The 17,555-nt window shown below is 51.3% G+C and overlaps 1 long non-coding RNA gene across 1 annotated transcript; it reads right to left on the bottom strand.

Annotated features, from left to right (window-relative positions):
• Positions 1-10,833: 10,833 nt before the first annotated feature.
• On the bottom strand, positions 10,834-14,667 carry LOC111827967. The gene is made up of 3 exons (XR_002831716.1): positions 14,643-14,667; positions 11,959-12,335; positions 10,834-11,461 (listed from the first exon to the last, which is right to left on the bottom strand). It is a non-coding gene; the product is annotated as an uncharacterized LOC111827967 (long non-coding RNA).
• Positions 14,668-17,555: the final 2,888 nt, after the last annotated feature.

Raw genomic sequence — 17,555 nt, 5'->3', positions numbered from 1 at the left:
CAGTGGAGACCTCTGTGTTTAACATCACTCGGGACAACTACCAGCCGAACAGAAAGAGTGGACCGAGGGAATGACCTTTACAAGCTCAAAGACAATGGGCCAGGAAGGCCCCTTGCCTCAGGGCAATTTCACCTCCTGAGCCCTGATAGGGAACGCTCTGTTCTGATGTCACCTGCAGCAGCAGAGCCCACTTTGCTGGCATTGGCACCTCCAGGAAAGGTGCCTTCTGGGTGAGCAGCAGAGGGCGATTAGGGTCAAGCTGGGGGCAGGGCTGGGGATGGGAGGCATAAGACACGCGGATGTGAAGGGAGAGAGAAGGGCTGAGATCAAGAGGTAGTTATTTGGAGGAATTGGCTCACACAATTGTGAGGGCTGGCAAGTCCGAAACTCTCAGGGCAGGCCGGCAGCCTGGAGATCTGGCAAGAATGGGTGCTGCTGCTCGAGACTTGAGGCAGAATTCCTTCCTGCTCGGGGGAGGTCAGTCTTCACTCTTAATGCCTTCAACTGATTGGACGAGGCCCACCCACACCGTGGAGGGTGGTTTGCTTTACACAGAGCTTACTGACTTCCACGTTCATTCGTCTAAAAAATACCTCACAGCAACATCTAGCTGGGGGGTTGATGAACACATGGGGCACCCGAGCCCAGCACGTTGACACATAAAATTAAGCATCATGCCAAGCAGGCCACTTCTTGATTTTAAATGGAGTGAGTCACATAGTCTCTGTCCGGATTTTCACAAAATTGGGCGGAAGTGAGTAAAGAGTTCTGGAAAGTACCAGAAGGGTTGGAGCACTTTAAGATGGGCTTGCTCCTGGCGGAGGCCTGCTGCGGCCGGCCTCAGATTTCCGTTTCCAGAGAGTGTAAAGAATCCATTTGCATCTTATCCTGCACAGCAGGAGGACGCTGCCACCTCCAGGGAGTGAAAGGGCGGCTCGATTTTATTACGATCACAAATCTATGCTGGCAGCTGAGGCGGAAATGCCTCTACTAAGAAGCTGGGAATGCTCTGCTGGGGGCAGGGCTGCCCTGCAATGATCATAGAGTCTTTCCTCCTCTGAGCATGCATGCGGGGCTCTTGTGTCCAAGAAACACGCAGTCTGCAAGGCCTGGGCTGGCGATTCCTTCTGTCTCACTCCTGCGGGCTAGAGTTCTTCCCCAGACACAAGGCCCTCACGTCACAGGGCGGTCCATTGGCCGATGCCTCCTTCTCCACTTACAGATGCAGTGACTGCAACGCAGGAAGGAAACTTTAGGAAAAACCTAACATCCTACCGCCGCACACCTGTTAGAACCGTGGAAATCCAGAGCACCGGCACCACCAAATGCTGGCGGGGGCGTGGAGTAACAGGAACTGTCCCCCGCTGCTGGTGGGACGCACAATGGCATGGCCTCTTTGGAAGACAGTTTGGTGGTTTCCTGTCAAACTGAACACACTTTTACCATATGACGCAGCCATCACGATTCTTGGTGCCTACTCGAAGGGGTTGGAAACTCATGTGCACACACACGCCTGCACACAGGTGTCTGTAGCAGCTCTAGTCTTAATTGCCCCAACTTGGGAGCCACCGAGACGCCCCTCAGTAGGTGATGGGTAGTTAAGCTGTGGTGCATCCAACCAAGGAATTTTACTCAGCGCTAAAAGGAAATGAGCTATGAAGCCAAGAAAAGACAGGGAGGGAGCTTACATGCATCTTTCTAAGTGATAGAAGCCAATCTGAAAGGAAAACTGTGTGATTCCAACTACATGACATCCTGGAAAGGGCAAAGCGATGGAGACAGTAAAAAGCCCAGTGAAGACGGGGACCATGGTCTCTTCTTTCAGCTCCACCCCAGCACCGCTGTGGGCCTCATAAGAACACTTTTAGGTGGATGAAAGAGTGAACAGATGTGTAAAGTAGTAGCAAGTAGTTTTTTTAAATTGTGGTAAAATAGACATAATCTAGAATTTACCAACTTTAGCCAACTAAAGTGGACAACTTGGTGGCCTTCAACCCATTCACCACCACCACCTCCCATGTCCAGAACTCTTCTCATCTTGCCAAACTGAAACTAGATTATCAACGTAGCATAAAATAACCCCAAATGTTTGGATTTTATTGTATAAGTTACCCGCATGATTTCCACCACCCCTTAAAGCAGAGGTTCTCAACCTGTGGGTCGCGACCCCTTTGGGGGTTGAACGACCCTTTCACAGGGGTCGCCTAAGACCATCGGAAAACACATATATAATTACATATTGTTTTTGTGATTAATCACTATGCTTTAATTATGTTCAATTTGTAACAATGAAATTGGGGGTCACCACAACATGAGGAACTGTATCAAAGGGTCGCGGCATTAGGAAGGTTGAGAACCACTGCCTTAAAGTAATATCAGGATTCACAGAGACTTGGTTTCAGCATTACACGTGTTATATGTAGAGCTACATGTAGTGGTTTCATAGTGAAATGTGTTCCCCCACCACCATGCTCAGGTGCTCGGAGAACTCTGCTTTTCCCGGGATGTTTCTGGGGTCAATGACAGGAACAGACAGTAGGACAGCGATGCTGGCCCCACTGGGCAGTGACAGTCACACAGTCACACTACCTGCAAGAAACCACCCGACGAGGGGATTATTTTGTATTTCTTCTTTCCTAAAAGCTCACAGCACCGTGGCCGCCTCTGACAGGTACAGTGGACAACCTGCAAACCTGCACAGCTCAGGACAAAGTCACCTTTGGTCTCCAGGAGGAAGACCCATGACCTGGACGGTGCCATTCAGGAAAGCAGAGGGTTAGGGTTTGGGATCACTGGGTGGCAGCGCCAAGTGCCAGGCCCTGAACAAAGGGGAGCCTGTGTTGGTTAATGTATTTACTGGGGGAGTGTTTCTAATTGCGGGCCCCCTTTGCCGAGACCAAAGGCAGAATCCATTAGCAACTTTGCCCAAGATCCAGATGGGTGGGGTCTTGGCACAGAGGCCCACGGAAAAACGTGGGCTGCCGGTGCCGACAGGTGGCGCTCGCGCTCCAGCCCGAGATGGGCTCCCTGGATGCAGCATTCTTAGTGAGCCCGGACTGGAGCGGGTGGTGGGGGAGAAGGGGATCTAAATGATTACCTAGTTTGAATCTCTGCTGGATTTCACTGCCGAGAGGCTGCCCCGCGCCCATGAATCTCCCAGTGGCTTATTGTAGGAGGAGCCACACCCTCCGTGTTCACTTCTGTGCCGGCAGAGATGGGGACCGGCCTCAGGTCCTGTGAAAGAGGAGACCAGGGACCACCGGGCCCCCGGACAGACAGGCAGGAATAAGGACCACGTGGGCCTCAGAACAGGTCTCCTCTGAGCCTCCCTCAGCCCTGTAAGCGCACCGTTATCACCACCCCTCTGTACGGTGAGCTCACCTTGCTTCCAGAAGCATAACGACTGGGTTCAGTGGCCCAGGTGAATCCAAGCCCGTCCTCTTGACGACGAACATTCTCCTGAACACGGGGGAGGGAACCACGACCAGGCAACACCAACAGCAGCAGCGCACCCATGAGAACAAGCCACGGAGACCTCAGCCTGGGCGGTGGAAGGCTGGCTGATGGGAGCTCACCCCACCCAGTCCCCACCAGCTTCCCCAGAGACACTCCGGTCTGCACTAGGAACAGCTAGAAACGAGGCTTGGGCTGCAAATCCAGCGTCAGGCCAGTCACCCACCCAACCCTTCCAACCCATGCCCGTCCCCAACCTCGGCAGCCACCCCTGGCGCAGCTGCCCTGGAGTGGCAGCTGGCCCATAACTCACACGGCAAAGTGGACCCCATGAGCACGCAGGGCAGGTATGAGTATAAACCTCCGTGCACTCGATGCTCATGCGTACATCCTCACAGGAAATTTCCAGGGACACCTACAACGCACCTGCACAAACCCAGAGGCGGGAAACAAGCCCATTAATTGTCTCCGGGTTCTGTGGGTCAGAGTCTGAGTCCAGCTGTAGGAGGCGAGAGTGTCCCCAGGCCGGGAGCAGGCTGTGGGGAGGGCTGCGAGACTTTCTGGAGGCTCGGGATCAATGAGCCTCACGCCCATTCAGGTTTTGGACCAATTCTGTTTCTTACGGGACTGAGGTCCCCATTTCCCTGCTGGCTGCCAGCCTGGGCCAGTCCATGCCCCTAGAGCAGCCGTGGGCAAACTATGGCCCGCGGGCCGGATCCAGCCCGTTTGAAATGAATAAAACTAAAAAAAAAAAAAGACCGTACCCTTTTATGTAATGATGTTTACTTTGACTTTATATTAGTTCACACAAACACCCCATCCATGCTTTTGTTCCGGCCCTCCGGTCCAGTTTAAGAACCCATTGTGGCCCTCGAGTCAAAAAGTTTGCCCACCCCTGCCCTAGAGGCTGCCCGCGTCCTTCCCGGGCTTTCCACGTGGCTCCCCTCCAGCAGCTAATGTTTTGAACTAGAAGGAAACGCAGGGAGCCGCATGGCTGTGCGTCCTCACTTCTCAGGGTCTTGAACTGGCCTCCGTGGTGATGAAGTTACTGGTCCAGGCTAGCCTGCCAGGGAAGAGGGGCCAGAATCAAATCTCCTGACTCTGACCCAGTGCTCTGCATTCTAAGGGATGCACCGAGGTTCCTCAAGTTGCTAACCCAACCCCAGCAACCCTCTGTTCTCACAGATGCATGAATTCTTTTTAAAACTCTTGCTAAGATAAATTATGCTGACTTTCTGATAAGATCTGTATTCGTTTTCCCTTGTTGTGTAACAGATTGACACACAGCGGCTTAAAACAGCACATTTATTCTCTTGTCGTTTTTGTGAGTGATGGCTCAGCTGGCTTTCCGCTCAGGTGGCACCGGGCTGCACTCAGGGTGTGGCCGCAGGGCCGTGGTTCTTGTCCAAGGCGCAGTTCCACCTTCCCCGCCGTGTTGGCAGAACCCAGCACCAGGTGGCGACAGCCCCGAGGCCCTGCGTTCATCCTGCCGGCTGTCAATCAGGGTCACTGTCAGCCCTAGAGGCCTCCCTAGGGTCCTAGTGATGTGGCCGCTCACCTCGAAGCTGTGCTTCTGCAAGGCCAGCCGGCTGCACAGGTGAGGTCAGATAATCACAGGAGTGCTGTCCCCTTACCTTGTCACACCATGTAACCCCATCATAAGAGCAACATCCCTCCCTCCCCAGTCCAGGCACATTCACCAGGAGGGGATTTACACACGGGGTCTGCACCGGTGGCTGGAACCTTGGGGCCCCTCAGGGCTCTGCTCCCACACAGCCTTGTACACATCTCATTCCCATGGCATTTCTCTGGGATTCTTTCATTTGGATTCTTCCATGACTTCTGAGAGAAACGGGCACGCCCATTTGCGAAGACCTCCAACTCAGCCCTTGGGTTTTCCCACTCTTCAACAGCATTTCATGCAGATATTCTGCAGAGCCCACTTTGAACCTGGCTTTGCTGAGTATATTTACTCTCCGCTGGGAATGGTATGTTTGGAATGTGATTTTTGCTTTAGATCATTCACATCCCACTGCCAGCCCGGCAGGGATATCTCCCCAGGCTGCCCAAAGCTCCTATTTCCAACCAACCCCTCCCACCTTGGCCTGAGCCCCCACCCTTCAAATTTATGGGGGATCCTCCTCCCAGGTGACCTCCACCCACCTCCCTGGCGGCTGCCCTGAGCAGGAGGAAGATGCTTAGAATCAAAGAGCTTCTGAAAACTTCTTTGTCCGCTTTGATGTTCTGGAAATTCCATGATTAAAGAAGTCAAAGTTCTTTTGTTTCCAGAGCCTTAATTAATGAAGACTCACCAGGAGGCCAAGGGTGGGATTAAGTCAACAAATCCCCCTCTCGGAAGCAGGTGCCTGGGCCACCTATTTATTTATTTACTCAGCACGTGGTGCTTGTTTGTGACTCGGTCCCATAAACACCCTTGCAAGAGGGGAAATCCTCCTCTGAGAGGTTTTCCTACAAGAGCAGGGAAGAAATGTCTGTGTGCGGGCCTTCATGGTGTTGCTTTGATGCCCTCCCCGTGGCTCCAGGTCCCACAGTTCTCTCTGTCCCGCAGGGCGCTGGCGCCTGACCTTCAGCTGATGACGAGATTTGTCACAGCAAACCTCCCAGAGAGCAACTCAGGCCACAGACGACGACACTCCGGGGTGTGTGTGCTCATCTGTGTGAAGAAACAGTGTTTCTCCATGAAAAAAAAACGGCCTTGTGCTAAAAGGTCATCGTACCAGGAACTATCTTCAGATAAATTATCCGAATAATAAGGAATGGTTTTAGAAAGTTTAAGGGGTTGTGGGGGAAGCAGCTACTGCATATCCATACGAGAATGATCTTTACTTGCATAAATTTGGATTTATAATAAAATAAAACTCTGATTCTCAGATTGGGGATTTGATGTTCTGGTTAATTTAATTTTCTGATTTCCTAAAAGCCAGGCTAAACGCTAGTTTCAGCTCTTGTTGAAAATCTTTCTAACATGTGATAGTCAGAGAACATGAGAATCCACTCTTGAAAGAGGAAATGGGGTTCATTTTAATGTCCCAGTAAGCATATTGGACTGAATACAAGGCGCTCTAAGGACTTTTGTGATGGATACATTTGGGGGTGCCTGCCCAGCTCAAGATGACCCCTGAGACTGTCACACTCTGGTGAGCTCTGGCCACTTGTGTAAAATGGCCCTGCCCTGTTGGCCCCGAGGGGAGGGCACCCCCCTAGGAGACTTTTCCCTGGGAGTTTGGGGTCAGTTGCTCCCAGGGGATCGGGCGCTGGGGGCAGCCCTGGACTGAGAGAGAAAGCCAGTATGTTACGGGAAAATAAAGGTGAAAGGTGGAGTGTGTTCACCCTGGTCCCAACTGCATGTCTGCCTTGAGCTTCGAGGTCTCCCTGGAAGGCTCCTAGGAAATTGCCCGTTTCCCGTAGGCTGGCTCCAGCTGCCCGGCGTTACCTGCATCCCAAAGAGAAGCACGCTCCAGTCCCTCAGGCCTTCATGCTGACCAGCGTCCCCTGGTCTGGCCCTGGGGTTAGCGCCTCCCTTCCTGCCCCTGCTGTTCTGTCCTGGTTTCCCCTCGTCACCCGGGCTTGGAACTTCCAAGCCTCCTTCAGTGTCTCTCTCTGTCTTGCAGCCAATCAGACGCCAGGACCTGTGGATTCCTCCTCCCTCAGTCTCTCCCTTGGACAACATTTTTTGTTTAACAAACATTTGAGATTATTATATATTCATATGCAGTTGTAAAGAAAATAAATAGAAAGATCTCATAAACCTTTCACACAATTTCCCCAAAGGTAGCATCATGCATAATTATGGTTCAAAATCACAGCCAGGAAAATGGCACAGAGACCTACAGAGACAGAGAAGATGGCCAAGTGCAGACACAGGGGAGACTGGAGTGAGGTGGCCACCAGCCAAGGAAGGCTGGAGCCACCGAGGCAGGAAGAGGCAGGAAGGACCCTCCCCTAGAGCTTTCAGCAGGAGCCTGGCCCTATTGACAGCTGGAATTTAGATTTGCCCTTCGGAGCATGAAGGAAGAAACGGCTGCTGTTTCAGCTGGGTGGTTTGTGGCCATCGGTCACGGCAGTCCTGGGAACCGAATGCCAACCTGACTCGGCTTTCGTCACTTGTGAGATGCAGCTACTTTAATGCCCCCGTTAGTCTCTGGGCACATCCTTCTTCCTGGCACTGTTGGGTGTCCCAGGCTGACCTTGGACCTTCCCCGCTCCAGGCCTGGGTCAGCCACCTTTCCCTCTGGTGGAGAAAGGTATTTAGAAACCAAGGTCTGGGTGCTCTGTGTGCTCATTACAGTCGGATGTCATTGTTCCTTCAACTCTTCAATGGACAGAGGTTCAAATATGTTTTTTAAAACATCATGAGTTCATACTGACGATGCCTTCACTTCCAACCCAACATCAGGGAGCTTGTCCTCACAGCCCCACGCCTCCTGTGGGACTACCTCCTCCCACAGCAAGAATCTGGGCTTCTGACATTTGTATAGTGACTCATGTGCAAAAGAATACGCATGAAATAGTCTTATTATCACTGCACCCATATCACTACTGAAAACAAACCTATTATGTACATTTCAACATTTCTTTGTCTTTAAAAATATATCCCACTGGAGGCAGTATGGTCTGAGTAACCTTTTCAAGCTCAAATTAACTGTTATTTTTCTGTGTGATATGCTATCAGTTTGACACAGAGTGAGACCCATCTGTTCCTGCCTGCGGTCCGCTGTGTTTGATGCCATATAAAGCATGTGCACAGCACGGTGACAGTGAAAAATATCACTCAGGAAATTGAAATGCACGTTTTAATTAAACAAGATGTTCCTAAGTGATGTGGTGATGTAGGGCTGACCGGACGTAGAGGATGGTGGCCGTCGGCTGTTCCCTTGCTGCTCTTTGGAGCAATATTCAGAGCCAGGACTTCCTGTGCCGTCACAGCAAGCAAGGGCGAAGGTGAATTTCAGAGGCAGAAGCGGAGCCTGAGAGGCGATCACGAACCAGCTGAGAACGGAAAGGAACTCCCTGCTGAAGGGAGGCAGAGGCACTTGGCGACCTCGGCGGATGCCAGAGAGAATGAAAAGTCAGCACCCACTGGGAAGGCAGGCTTGCCGGACGCTTTCCTGAGTGTAAGTGGGGAGCAGTGATGGTGAGTCGGAGCCACGGTGAGGACGGCCTGGTGGGACACGGGAGGGCTTGGGCCACCTTCCCCGGATTCATTGGCGGTCCCACCCTTGCTTCTGAGGACACAGCTGCCATTTGACTGACAAGCTGCTCTGACTGAAATTTGGCCGCTGAGGTGGTCCTTTAAATCTGGTTTTCCCCAAAGTGTATTTCATGATATCAATTAAACTTTCGATTCTCATGGGATTCACAAGTGCCATAATTTTTAAAACTTTGTGTGATGTCTTAAATTGTGACCCAGGTAATGCTGACCTCCCCAAGGAGTCACTGGATGTCAGACTGAACAGGCACGAACATTAAATGCCAGATGTGAGTGAACTCGATACTTCTGCCTTCACAAATGGCTGCGTGCTTGCATACTGTGAATTCAGACCTGCTCCCCTGTGCCTCTTCTTAGAGTTACCTAGGAAAGCCTGGGTTTCCCTGGAAACCATTGATAAGGTTTCAAAACATTTCAAAACAATATAACCGTTCTCTCGAGATGTTTCCTTGGTTGCCGAGGAAACCCATCTTTTATTTTGACTCGGCCATGAAAGCAGAGGTGTGCCTGTGCCAAGAGCAGCTCGGTATCTGAACATTCTTGAAGGGAGGACCAGCCCTGAGTCTGAGGGTCCACAGATGTTTCCATCCCTCCACCCTCTGTCCACCGCCCTCCTGTGGGAGGCCCTCATGCCCCAGGATCGGGCGGGGAGAGATCTCGGCTCCCAAGATCGGCCCTCATTCCTCAGCCCCCTCAGGCACAGCTGGTGAACGCTGGGAAATGCAGTGTGTGGTCGTGTGGCCCTCCCCCCTCTTTCTTGCTGCTATCCAGATGATGAGTAGACACCAAGCACACCAGGTCCCACCCCGTCTTTCTGCCTCCCTGGCCGTGGGAAAGGCTCTGGGGTGGGAGGCAGCGAGTGGGCAATGCCACCGGGAGGAAGTGACCTCAACCAGCCTCTCCCTCTCCTGCCCCAGCTCCCCAGGGAGCCCCGAGGTGTCCTCTCCTCCCGTTTGTGAGATGGTGCAGCGAGGCTGCAGGGGGCTGGGGTGCGGCAAGTGCACCAGGGGGGTGGGATGGGAATGGGGCCTGGGCCTGGGACGAGGGGGTGAGCGGAGGGAATGGATGGAGGCCTACCTGGCCGCCAGCATCAGGACTGACGGGCATGGCTGGTGAGACCTGAGGTAGAGGGGTCAGTCCCCACTTGTGGAGGCTCCACGGAGGAGGGAGGAAGGAGGTGTTGAGGAGGGCGTTCCCAGGAATGTTCCAGAAGTTTGTTGGAGGAATCAGTGTCCAGCACAGGGTGAGGAGCCTCCCCACAATGGGGAAGTCCACTTTTTGGAGAAACCACGAAGTTTTCCAGGAAAGTGAAACGGTGTGTCCCTCGGGCTCAACTTGGAGGCATGGGTGTGACTGGGGTTAGGAGCGATTCCTGGCCCTCACCCTCCGGAGCAGCGGTTCTCAACCTGTGGGTCGCGACCCCTGTGGCGGTCGAACGACCCTTTCACAGGGGTCGCCTAAGACCATCCTGCATATCAGATATTTACATTACAATTCATAACAGTAGCAACATTACAGTTATGAAGTAGCAACGAAAATAATTTTATGGTTGGGTCACAACATGAGGAACTGTATTTAAAGGGCCAGAAGGTTGAGAACCACTGCTCCGGAGTGTCAGGGCCCTGTGGCCCGGGAGGGCGGTAGAGGGCTTTGGGAGCCTGGCTGCTTTGGGCACAGAAGTGACTGGATGTGACTGAGTCCTCGGGAGACACGGGGCAGCAGGGGAGAGGTGGGAGGGGCGGCAGGGGAGGCAGCATTGGAGCTGAGCTGGAAATCCTCCCTGTGGTTTCCATAGTTGGCCAGGAAGGAAGCTCCAGGTGCAGCATGCGTGCCCGGCTGTCTGAGCTCAGGGTTCGTGAAGGGGAAGAGGCAGGTGCATCTGAGCAGGCCCAGGGAGCCTCGGGGCCCTTGGCAGACAGGTGGCACCGCCCTCAAACGGGCAGTGGCTTAACTCATGGCACCTGAGCCCCCTTGGAAAAGAGGGCGCCTTCTTCTCCCAGGACCGTGGTCGGCAAACTGCGGCTCGCGAGCCACATGCGGCTCTTTGGCCCCCTGAGCGTGGCTCTTCCTAAGTTTTAGGAGTACGTTAATTAAGTTAATAACAATGTACCTACCTATATAGTTTAAGTTTAAAAAATGTGGCTCTCAAAAGAAATTTCAATCGTTGTACTGTTGATATTTGGCTCTGTTGACTAATGAGTTTGCCGACCACTGTCCCAGGAGAATGGGACAAAGGCAGGATGCTGGGGAGTCTGGGGCAGGTGGAGGGGACAGGTGGGTCTGTGGCTTTTCAAACCCCTCCGGGTGGGAAGCTGCCTCCTGGGTGGAGTGGGTGGTTGGTAAGCTGGGCTGTCTGTGTACAATGCTGACGTGTTAAGTCCTGGCACGGGCGCTCCTCTTGCTGAAGACAACGCTGGTCAGGTGGCTCAGCTCCTGCTCAGGGGCCCTGGGAGGGGAAGAACTTGTTTGCTCCAAACAGGGAAACTCGTCTGATCCTGGGTCACATTCCCTCTCCCTCCTGAAGGATGTCATTCCTGAATCCCGCTCCCCTCCAACCTCCTCTCACTCCCCACCTTCCTCTCTCTCTAAAATCAATAAACTATTAAAAAAATACACCGAACTCCAAAGCATGTCCTTGGTCAGTGCCTGTGGCTCCACGGAGTCTCACGGGGGGCGGGGACGGAACGGCGTGCATGTGGGTGTCCTTCGTGGTCCCGGAGGGCTGGCTGGGCAGCTGTCCACGGCGTTTCTCAAGTCGGCCTCTTGCCTGAGGAATTCCTAGGGAGATTTTCAACATTTTCACAGAGATACCTGGATTACGAAAATAGTCCTTACATTGTTTGCCTTCAAAATAACATCTTTTGGAAAAACATTCTTTGGGGGCACCCTGCCCCTCTCCGAGGGTGCGACTCATTGCTGTTACTGGGCAGGCGGGGGCAGGTTCCCGAGGGCAGGCTGACCTGTGCTCATCCTGGGATTCAGGCAGATCTGGGCGTGTCTCTGTGGCCTCTGGGCTGACCCCACCGAGGAGTATTTGTTTCCAGCCTTTGGCTCTTCTTGGGAAATAACTCAGTCTAAGGGGAGGGAGAGTGGACAAGCACAGAGTGGCCCAAAGCCAATGACCCCACTTGGCAGGGGAGAAGCCCCAGTGACTCAGGACAGTGTCTGTGCCACACACTGCTCATGGCTTAGCCCACACGGACTTGGGTGTCTTAGGAAGAGGACCCGGACGTTGAAAAGTGACTAGGATTGAGCGGACTTACTGTTGCACTAACCATCTCCCATTCTGCAGCCCCGGCCACGGTAGAGAAAGGATGTGCCATTGGGGGCTGTGCAGCCTGTCCATGGAGGTTTCACGGTGACCTTGGCCTCTTTCTTGTAAAGCCGGCGGCTTCAGAAACATCGCCGACCTTGCCACGCAAAGCAGTCGTTCCAGTGGGGAGCTGGAGTCAGGGCCCGGTGCCTGGTACCTACTGTGGCCTGCAATGCGGAGGCAATTCCTGGGCTGTGCATGCAGTAGTTTCTGCATCAAGCCATCCACAGAGCTGGATGAGACCGGCACGACTAGGAGTGCACCAGGGATGACCGAGACCCTGTGAGGAGGCCTGGCCAGGAAGGAGGTGGGCAGATGAATCGGAGAGGAATCCTGTGACTTGAGAAATAAGTAACAAGTTAACACTGACCAACTAGAATAGATAGGTCCAATTTATCAGCAACTGAGTTGGCAAAGACATTTTAAAATTACAACTCCAAGGGAGAGCTAACGCCATGAGGTGGAGTGTTGTTGGGGAACCTTATAATGAGTGGATCAGGCTGGCAACAGCTGATCCCTATCATCTTAATGTCACTGAAGATGGGGCACCCAGACATGGGCCTCCTGCAGCTCCACAACAGGAAGCCACAGCACTGCCTGTGCAGTATTACTGTACCTCCAACCTGAACCTAATCGAGCCTCTACCAAGCATGTCAAACTCGCAGCCGGTATGCCGCGAGTTTAAATAAACGAGGCATGCGGCCCACCGGCCGCGAGTTTGACATGCTTGCTCTAGATCTAACTACCGACGCACAGGAAATAGGAGGCTTAGAAGAAATGTAGAGAACTCCTCAGTAGCCCAGTAGTTGAGCATCGACCTATGAAACAGGAGGTCACGGTTTGATTCCCTGTTAGGGCACATGCATGGGTTGCAGGCTTGATCCCCAGTAGGGGGTGTGCAGGAGGCAGGCAATCAATGATTCTCTCTCATCATTTATGTTTCTATCTCTCTACCTTTCCCTTCCTCTCTGAAATCAATAAAATATACATATAAATATATTTTTATTTTTAAATAAAATAAAAAATAAAGAACTCCTCAATGAAGTGAGACATTCTCTCGGGAAAATGACCTGGAAAATCACTGGATTGTTTCCAACAAATACCTGCCCTGGGAAAACCAGAGGAGACGGCAAGAGAATTAAGAGACGTTTCAGCTAAAAGCGATGAGAGGAGCAAATGCACCAAAATGGCCAATCCCAACTCCCTGAGGCAATCAGGAAAAACGGAGGAGGGATTGGTTCACAGGCAACAGGAAGAAATTATTGCTAATCTTTGGGGTGTGGTAATGGCATTGTGTGTATGCGTTTAAGCTTTGGCCACTTATTTGTTAGAGATGAACACTGGAGTATTTGGGAGTGAAATGATATGATATCTGAAAATTGTTTTAATTGCCCCAGAAAAAAACAAAAAGAGTTTGGGAAGGACAGATGAAACTCAAAGAACATTGGGGGATTGTTGAAATGGGGGATGGATATTGGGAGTTCATTATCCTCTTCTCTATATTTTTGCGTATGTTTGAATTATTTTCATATTAAAATATTTTTTAAAAAATCATGATAGTTCCCATGGATTGGCAAAGGTATGGAGAATTTTTATTATTTCAGATATTATATTATCCAGTTTAGCAGTTTCCTTTGGTTCTACCTTCAATTTCTCTCTTCATTAGGTTCTTATTATCTTTAAAATTCTTGAGGGTAGGAGACTGTTTTAGAAAACAAAGTCTTTCTTGGCTAAGTCCATTATCTCTCCATCATCTATATCTTTCCTGGGTCTGCCTCTATGACTGGTTTTTATCCCAGCTCCATGTTGCATCTTTCACATCTTCACTTGTCTAGTAAATTTTGATGGCATATTAGACATTGTGAATATTACATTCTTGAGTGTCCAGATTTTTTTGTCTTCCTTTAATACTATTGCGGGTTTTTTGGGGCTTTCTTTTTTTTTTTGGCAGGCAGTTAAATTAATTTTTAATCAGATTGATCTTTTTGAGTCTTGTTTTTAACGTGTTTTTTTTTTTTTTTTTTTTGTAATGACAGGTTTAAACTAGCTTTTATTGTTGGGCTAGTTTTGTCTATGACTAAAGCATGACCTTTCTGAGTTCTTTTCTGCGTGCTCTGTTTATGCAACAAGGTCTCTCCACTTGACTGATGGGAACTGTGTGAGCTCTGGAAATTGTGAAACTTACAAATTCCAATAGTGGTTCTTTCCTTGACCTTGGAGAGTTGATCCTATGCATGCACAGTGCAGTTTTCAACCAAAGACTCAAGACGGGAGGGGAAGCTCTCAAAGGGCAGTTCTTCTGTGTGGCTCATTCCACCCCATCCCTCTCCTTGGCCTCCCTGACCCCCGATCTCTGCTCCTCAGCTCGAGGAGACCTTGGCTCAAGGAGGAATGCTGGGGATTCCTCTCCCTGTGCCGTGGTCCAGAATCGGGGTATGTGGTGACATCAGAGGAGTTCACCTGATTTGCTTTCCTTCTCTCAGAATCCTGCAATGACCCTGGTCCGATGTCTAAAAACATTTGTTTCCTATACTTTGTCCAGTTTTCTAGTTGTTCATGGTAGGTGGGCAAGTTCAGTACTGGCTACACCTCATGGCTAGAAGCAAGAGTCCAACTTTCCCATTTATTAAAAAAAGAGTCATTTACCCAGTCTAGAAGCTTCTTTCACTAAATGAATGAAGGCAGAGGTGAAGTTTGGACACACATAGGATCAGCGTTTTATGGTGAGTATGAGGGACACCTAGGGAAGCCGGGACAGTGACTCCTTATATTATTTCTTCATGTGTTGTCTTTGCAGGAAGAAAAGGTTGGAAAAAAATAGAAAAACAAAACAACAGTAAACCAGAGTAGCAGAGGGAACTAGTCCCTATAGGCGTGAAAGACTTTGAAAGGAAATTTAATCCTTCGAATGAAGAACGAAAGAGCTAACTGGTAAGAAAACAGATGTCCCCAGCCCCCAACTACCAGTGAGTCCAGAGGACCTGTCTGCTCCCCACACAGTGCAGCATCGAGGCTCAGCACACGATAAACACGCACAGAGGGCTTGGAGCTTCCAGTGAATGCACTTGAGTGGATGGTGTTGGTATAAGAGCACTTTCACTGAGAGTGTGAATTCAAAACTAAGGGGACTATTCAAGAGCAGTGAACAGGTTTGGAGAGAAGGGCAGTGAAACCCATGCCTCTGCTCTATAATAACTGCCCACCTTATTCTCTCTCTCTCTCTCTCTCTCTCTCTCTCTCCCCCCTCCCCTATGTGCTGGGGGTGTGGTGAGCATGGCTGAGATCACATCGGACATCACATCGGACGTTGCAGGGTGGAAGGGGGTGTCCTGGGATGCAGGCAGGGAGGGGCTGGCCGGCTTCGGCCACGCTCATTCAGGGACGCGGCTGCATCCTGGCGTCTGAGCAACCTCCTCCGTGACTCCCACTTGCCACTCTAAAACACCACTACAGTGGGGCCTTGACTTACGAGTGTCACGACTAACGAGTTTTTTGAGATACGAGCCGTCTCTCTGCTGATTTTTTGCTTTGAGTTGTGAGCTAAAATTCGGGTTACGAGCCAGCTTCAGATACCCTACAGCTAGTTGGCGCAGCGAAAGTCACAGTGAACGCCACAACATCAGCCCAGCATCACGTGTCTCATTCGTTCACTGTTGATTTGACATACGAGTAATTTGAGTTACAAGCTTCGTCATGGAACGAATTAAACTCATAAGTCAAGGCCCCACTGTATTTCCCTTTATGTGAGGTTCAGGCCGACTCCTCAGAGGTTAGACCTTATGTTGCTCCTTCTTCATTGAACGCTAGATCTGAGTGCGTAACTCCGGAGGAAAAGGTGGCAGCAGAAAGCATTTGTGGCAGAGCCAGAGGCAGGCAGTGCAGTTCAAGGCCCTACGTTTGCCCAGAAGACCAGAGGCGCTCCCACGAGCTCCCGGGGCCCGCGGCAGCCCTCCTTTGACAAAGCTGAGCTATAAAGCCACAGGTAATGATATTAGAACCCGACGCCTGCAGGCAGTTTTCAGAAACCTTCCGTATATTCAGCTCTCAGTTCTCAGGGTGTGAAACGGTTTGTAAAATATGATGGCAGTTTTGTTCCTTTAAGCGCCTCTAAGCGCCATGGAAGACGCTGCTGAAGAGTGACATTAAGAACGATAAATGAGCAGCAAGGAGGAAATTCTCGCTTCAGGACTGGCAATGGCTGGCTGTTTGCATTTTGGACATAATAAAAGTGTCAGCAAAACAAATACGTGCTCAGCTTCCATTCGGAGCTCTGCGGGGTTGTCAGCCCAGACCCTCCCTGTGAGAATCTGGGTGACCCTCCTGCCCCCTGCCCCCTGCCCCCTTTTTCATCCTTTCTCCTCCCTCCCCCTCCCTTCCCTTCCTAGGGCAGGTGTTTGTTGTGCTGGCTACACCGGCCATCAGGGATGCCGTGGTGAGCAGAGCCAGACCAGGCAGCAGCCCAGCGTGTCCAGGGGGAGGCAGGGGTCCAGGAAAGAATCATATTAAAGACGGTGCAACCACGAAGTGAGGGGGACTCTCTGGAGGAAAGGCACCAGCACTTAGGGGTGTTTAACAACGGACAGGGATCGAGGGCCCCCCTACAAAGAGCTGGAGGAGAAGCTACCCAGGAGCGGGCCAGGAAGGGCTGGGATGGAGGGAACCATCTCCAAAGAGGGGCCCTGGTGACAGGGAGGGGTCAGGGAGCGGAGAGCAGCCCAGATGTGATTTCTCGGGTCTCTGTTCATCCTGCCTTAAGGAGGTCTCTGCGAAGGGGCAGTCCGGGCCAGGCTGCCACGGGGCGTGTTTCGGTCCTCCCCGGCCTGGGCAGATACGAGCATCTGGCTCCCTCTTATCAGCAACTGGGGCGCAGGAGGAGGGCTGTGCCAGACACCGGTTAGCGTCTGCAGGCTGACCTCACCACCGCATTCACAGCTCCTACATTTTTCACTGCATAGCTCTCATTTTTCATGCTGCTCTCCCGGGGATGGCTTCCAGCTGTCACGGAGGGCTCCACGGCTCTCTACGGAGTCAGACTACCCGAATCTACCTCTTCAAACACTGCGGAGCTGGGGTGAACAAAGAATATTTATGGAAGAGAAACACGGGTTAAACTTCATCTTTGGGAACTCAATAAAGGGCTGCTATTTCCCCAAACTACAGCTGTTGAGTCACCTTGCCGTTATTCCTTGGGGTGCGTAGAAACCATAAATCAAAGGGGTTTTGGATGATTTTAAAAGACTGTAACCACGAGAGAGGAGGTACGATCCGAACGCATCTGCCAATCATCTCTCTAAAAGGCTGAGTAGCTCTCTGAGCTTTATCTTTTGGAAATGGAGAAAATCTCACTCTTTTTCTTAGTCTGTGGGTATTTCTGCAAGGACACACTTGATCATTTTTTCCTCGTGTGTTAAATTCTGATGCAGGCAAATCCACCCGCTTAGAACACCATGATGCTGTGGTAAACAGGAGGGGAACTGTGAAGACTATATTTCTCAGCAGCCTCCCCCTTAAATTACAAGGTTTTCAAGTTAAACCTTCGGAGTTCATGTAAAGAAGATG

Source organism: Myotis lucifugus, unplaced genomic scaffold (assembly GCF_000147115.1).
Source record: "Myotis lucifugus unplaced genomic scaffold, Myoluc2.0 scaffold_3, whole genome shotgun sequence".
Taxonomy (NCBI): Eukaryota; Metazoa; Chordata; class Mammalia; order Chiroptera; family Vespertilionidae; genus Myotis; species Myotis lucifugus.
The sequence above is the reverse complement of the archived record's forward strand: the minus strand, read 5'-3'. Positions and strand labels throughout refer to the sequence as shown.